Source organism: Aplidium turbinatum, chromosome 17 (assembly GCF_918807975.1).
Source record: "Aplidium turbinatum chromosome 17, kaAplTurb1.1, whole genome shotgun sequence".
In the NCBI taxonomy this organism is placed as follows: domain Eukaryota; kingdom Metazoa; phylum Chordata; class Ascidiacea; order Aplousobranchia; family Polyclinidae; genus Aplidium; species Aplidium turbinatum.
Genome location: NC_137488.1, coordinates 3,853,331 through 3,859,912, shown reverse-complemented (window position 1 = coordinate 3,859,912; position 6,582 = coordinate 3,853,331).

Here is a 6,582-nt window from a genome sequence, read left to right as displayed (position 1 = left end):
CGTTCGGGGGGGATATGCAGTCGGCAGATCTCTACTGAACCTCCATCAAAGAAAATTGTCATTCGTTAGCGTCCACCCTTCGCAATTAGGGGGCACCGGGCCAGGACACGTTAAATTGTGAAGTGAGTTAAAATATACCAAAAATAATTTTAAAGTACTCTGATTTGCTACTTGATTTTATTGTCAGAAATGAAAGCAATAAGTGGCCGACGTGAGTTTTGGAAGGACAACCAGATGAACAAATTTATTTCTTCTACAACTTTAAATTGTACAACATAAGCTAATTTCGGTGCACCTTGCTGATGCGTCCATTTCTGTGTCCAACATTAAGTGGCGCATTATCGAAGTATGATTCCGAACTCAAGTTGGCAAAGCATTGAAAACTTGTAACCTTCTATTGAGAGTTAAATTTCAAACAGAACATCGGACACACGTCTATTAAACGTCACTTGCTACCACATTTAGACGTTACAAAGACAGGTTCATTGCTGAGGCGATTATAGGCTTCCGGTACATTGCATGCATGCGAGCCACAGCCGTATAGGACCAAAACATTCAGGGGGGCACAATAAGAAATTATGCGAATTTTATTGAAATTTGCACTTCTTTTCAGTTTGTTTCTTCACAGTTAATTGTCAGATCTTGATTTGAACCAGCCCTTCAGTTTTACGATGATGACATGCGTTGACGAAGAAGCTTTGCGAAATGAGTTTGTTCGTTGGAAAAGCAAGTGGAGGCTACCAGTGGCGTAGCAGCCACTTGGCGGTTCTGACTCTGCGGCAGACGGCAAAATGAGGCTGCACAGTGCACACAGCACGAGAAATGAAGTAATGCAAAAATAAATTAAAAGTAAAACAAGAAAATGATTTACAAAGAGACAGCTAGCACACCTTAAAAAATTTAAAGATAGAACTACACCTAAAAAGCTCGAGTTGCTTCTTGCGTGATGTTGGATAATAGCTGTAGCCTACTCCGTCTGTTGTTCAATTTTTAGTAACATTTATTACGTCATAAATCTAGAGGAGTTTCTCAAAGCTCAAAATGATAAAGTCGTATTTACGTTCTACCATGAATGATGATCGCCTATCAGCTCTATCGATTCTTTCTTTAGAAAGAGATTACGTTCAAAAACTTGATATTGAAGATGTTATCGCTGGTTTTGCTTCGGCGAAAGCTCGAAAAGTTCAATTTTGAGGCGGCTGTTGATCTTTTATTTGCCTAATACATTTGTTGTCCATTTTTTGTCTTTTATTTTTGGCCTTAATGTTGAGACAATGAGGCTTCTTTCTCAAGCAATATAGAACTTCTGAGACGCGACACATTATTTGTAATTATTTTTATTGAAAAGATTGCTTAAACACGAAACTATTTCAAAATATGCTGCTGTCTACTTAGGGCGGCATTTTCAACGAAAGCCAGGGGCGGTAGCATAGGTCTTTTGGTACCGCAACTATATATATAGTTGCTATATACAACTATAGGTTAGGTCTCTATGCTAGGGTTAGGTCCTATGCTCCTACGCCACTGGAGGCTACCTAAATTAACTTAGTTATCTCCGTAGAATGCTGTTGACCTTTTTAAACTCTTGGTTCTTCATCTGTAAGTAAGCTATTGCTTCAACCGAACGTACTTTCAGCTACCTTCGGTGTCTCAAAACTGGGGCTATAGGGTGTTTCATTTTTTCACCATTTTTGAAATTCAAAATGCCTGGGGTCCCATCTGGTGGTATTTGGGGAAAAAAGTTTACACCCCAAATTTTTTTCAATTATGACGTCATATTGAGGTGGTCCACGAGGTTTGAAATTTTTGGGCCTTAAAATCTCGAAATTTGGCCGTATCTTCGGAACCGCTCATCATAGATCGACAAAATTAGTACCAAAATGCGCAGAAGGGTCGGTTTCCTATACCTGATGTAGATAATATTAAGGTCTATCTGCTTCAAAAAAAAAGTTATTTCAAAAAATTTGATTTTCGGTCTATTTTCTCCTGATGAACAGAGATCAGGTGATCAAGATAAAAGTTTTTCTGTATTTTTCCATCTTGGAAGCTGCTATTGCGTAATAATAGTCCGTGTTCGTTTTGCAAGAGATGAAATAGTAATTTGAAGGTATTACTATTATAATATTAATGTAACCGTTGAGGAAGAGGTATGCTGCTCCCCTGCTTTAGATTAAGTGTCATTACGGCATTCAGGTCAGGTATTTGTAAGTCGATACAAAACTTCAAGGATTGGAGAGAAATGTGCTTCCCGTGAATTCAGACATAGTCAGTCACTATTTTTACTTGAGGAAGAAAGTAGCCGAAAGTAATCCTAAGTTTTTGAAGAAAATACCCCATTTCAAAGATTTAAAAGATGAACTGCTGAAAGATGTAGTTGGCATATGGAACGAAGCTGGTCTTCCAGTGCTTAGCAAACAGAGAAACCTAGCACTTCTGGCATACAATCTGCCAAAGCATCGGCACTACTATGTTTGAAACAGAGAAAAAGAAATGAAGTAGTTAGATGTCTACACAGTAGCGAAAGCGACTCTGATGGTGATATGAATTGGGAAGATGATAAGGAATACGAGCCTCTGAAACCAGCTGTTTGAGGAAAAAGTGTACAAGAAAGTACATTCTTTTTCCATAAATGATAGAAGTTGTGTACTTGCTGATCGTAGGATGACTTCGGTACGCCAGCAGTCAGATCTTATGAGGTCGGTTCTTGGAAAAGATCAAGTAGCTGCAATGCTGCATCACCTTCGACAGTATACCGCCAACGACAAAAAACGAGAGAAAAATCTCTGATGGAAAGTGAGAACCTTCTCAACTCAGCTTCTGCCATGCAGTTATGTTATGATGGGCGCATTGTCGATAAAGTAGGTCGATACGTTTTCTTTGGCTAACTTGTTGATGATAATGGCATGAAGCACGAAAGTGTGCAAGTGTGCTTGCTGTTAAATCTTTTCCCAAAAGTGTGTCGGTCATTGCAGAACTGATTTTTGACACCATCATCCAGTAGGCTTGCAGAGTTCACCTATCCCAAGTATATTCATTATTCAGTCATGGCTGATACGACTGCTCTCAACACAGGGAAAAAGTCCGGAGTCAATACTCGACTGGTCAATTATTTTAATGATGAAGTTGGTCATGATATTCATACCCTTTAATGCATGTTCCATATAAACGAAATATATCTTTCCCATGTCATTTTGTTTGTGGACGGCGCCAAGAAGAGTCCCGGAGCACTGTAAGATGGGGCTTTGCTTAACCAGATAGCAAGACTGGACAAGCCCAGTACTGAAACCTTAATACCAACTATTATTACGCAATAACAGCTTCCAAGATGAAAAAATACAGAAAAACTTTTATTTTGATCACCTGATCCCTGTTCATCAGGAGAAAATAGACCGAAAATCAGATTTTTTGAAATAACTTTTTTTTTGAAGCAGATAGACCTTAATATTATCTACATCAGGTATAGGAAACCGACCCTTCTGCGCATTTTGATACTAATTTTGTCGATCTATGATGAGCGGTTCCGAAGATACGGCCAAATTTCGAGATTTTGAGGCCCAAAAATTTCAAACCTCGTGGACCACCTCAATATGACGTCATAATTGAAAAAAAATTGGGGTGTAAACTTTTTTCCCCAAATACCACCAGATGGAACCCCAGGCATTTTGAATTTCAAAAATGGTGAAAAAATGAAACACCCTAGGCTATAGCCTATTTAAGAAATACAAATATGGGCCAAGATAGACTGTCAAGTCTCGCAATGATGCAAATAAACAGAACAGCAATTAATTCCAATTTGGTGCAATGGCCTAGTAGTTTGAGCGTTTGCCTCAGTAGATGTGGGTTCGATTCCTCATCGGGTCATGCGGTACCAAAAGACTTTTTAAAATGATATTATATCTTTATTTTTGCTTGGGGCTCAGTAGAGGAGTGGCTTTAGGTAGGCTGCTCTCGATGTTGGGGGATAAGTCCGTTACCCAAGGGGCTGAGTGAATTGAGTTCGGACAACAATTTGAAGGAAGACTAGGCTACTTCAAAGACCTGGCATTTGATTGTAATTTAACATTAGAGCCTGGGAAAGAGCCCAAATTACGAAACAAACAGCAATTCCAAGTGAACAAGATGTAGCTTACTTGCTAAGAATAGGCTAGCCTACTGGTTTCCTGATGTAAACTACGGAAAATCTTTCACAGCTTCTGACAAACGGATAAAGTTTCAAAGTTTTCTTTCAGTTTGGCAGAGTTTTGACATTGATTTATCTGATAAAGTTTCCTTTTACTTTGACAGAGTTTTAATATTGATTTAAGCTGAAGGTAGCCTATTTTCAGCATGCACAATTTTAAGATTTTTATGGTGTAGATGCCCCTGTGGGTGTCGCTTTTGGCAGCTCGCCGCCGAGCTCAGCTGACATAGGCCTATGGTTGGTTGGTTGGTTTTGAATCTTTATCCTCGGACTGACAAAGTCTTGATTGGTTATTCCTGGTAGTTTCGCATACTTGTGGAAGCTCTTGACGCAGGGCCGGTTACCGAGATTGGCTGAGTGAAGTTTTCCGATTGTTGAAGTGTTGTTGCTGTTGTGTCAGTCTCGAATGAATCACAAAAACCTCAGTCATCGCTCACTTAGCAGTCCTTGCGTCGCCCAACGGCAGGTACGCGCACAGTGCTGCGTAATTACCATTGCGTGGCGTCTCAGGGCATAACATGTATTATGCCTTTACACTACATCTCCGCCCAAGCATCGAGGTACTGTAAAGACACCATACAGAAACAGGTGTATAACCACACATTGCAAATACAGTACAATAAACAGAATAAGTTTTCACACGGTTCATGGGAAGATAATAGGGTACAGTATTAAATAAGATCAGTTAAGCTTCTGTGAGCAAGTCTCATGTAGGCTATACAAGTCAAACAATCATGAAACTTCGCGGAACGTTGTCAACTCTCCTATCGTGAGACACTTTCAAGGAAATATGGTAAATAAAACAATATGCACTAGTAAGACACAACTATAGTCCTACATTATCTCCCCCCCCCCAAAAAAAAAACACAAGTAGGCTACAGAACAAGACGTAGCAGTTAATATGACAAGCGTTCAGGTGGTTTTGAGATCCTGCCGGATCTTGTTCTTGTAAATTGGACGTCGCTGGTCTCCGTATTTGCTTCGTTGTTAACTAAGTGAAAGTGATTGTCAATAGAATGACAGATTTCACATTTCACGCTAGGCCTAGGCTACTACTTATATCAAATTCACCAGCCTGTGGTATTTTTACCAATGCGCTGCGGTTTCTACGAACTGATGTTCCTTGATTGGTGTCTATGATGTATGACCGTTTGGCGTCATACTCGTTTCTCACGACCCCCTTCTGCGTGGCACTGCTGTCTCTAACAAACACTTCATCACCTGAATGGAGGGTGGGTAGCGGTCTCGCTCCATGGTGACGGTCAAAGTCTTTTTTTGTTTGATTTGATCCTCAAGGTCAAGCTTACGGACAAGTGCAAAATCTGGCCAATTTGGCAGCAAGTTGTCGGGAAAACATGGAAGTTTTGTTCGGAGCCTGCGGCCCATCATCAACTCTGATGGAGAAAATCCATTCCTCAATCGCGTCGAACGATAAGCCAACATTGCCAAGTACGGATCTTTACATTTGTCGAGAAATGTCTTCATGGTTCTGACGGCTCTTTCGGCTTCGCCATTAGATTGTGGATATAGATATATATAGAAACACACTTAGATTGTGGATATATCTAGGACTAGACGTAACATGAGTTATGCTAAAATCTTCTACAAAGGTTGAAAAGTCTCGGCTCTTATACTGCAGGCCGTTGCCAGAAACTAGTATCTCGGGAATGCCATAACGAGAAAACATAAACTTCATGTGATTAATGATGGAAGAAGATGTTGTAGCCTACTCGATAACAAGGATAATTCGATCCATCTCGAAAAATAGTCTATCAGTAAAAGATACTTCTTACCTTTGAACTCAAATAGATCACTCGCTATTTTTTGCTCGGTCTTTCCACGGGCAGCATTGGTTCACACCGATTGCGGGAATGTTCCGCGCAACAAACACAACTCCTCACCATTTCCTCGACTTGTTTACTCATTCCTGGCCACCAAATTGCATCGCTAGCTCGTTGGCGACACTTGACGATTCCCATGTGGCCTTAGTGGATTTTCTCCAGTATATCCAGTCGTAATGAAACGAGAATCACTAGTCTTGTTCCTCGAAGTAGCAATCCATCCTGTACGGACAATTCGCTTCTAAAGGGATAAAATACTTTTAGTTTTGGGCCTAACTTACTTAAGGTCGGCCATTCATTTGTGCAATAATGCATAATCTCACAGCACACTGAGTCTTCAGCCAGACGTTCTTTGATTTGTTGTAGACGACTTTCCGTAGCTGGCAGCGATTCAACAAGAGAACAGACGAAAGCGTGGACCTGCTGACAGTCATCTTCGTCTGTTTTGGAAGGTGGCTCTACCGGAGCTCTAGAGAGTGCGTCTGCAAGGATTAGGTCTTTTCCTGAAATGTGCATAACAGAATAAAAAAAACGCATTAGGCGAATCCGAAACCGTTGCAG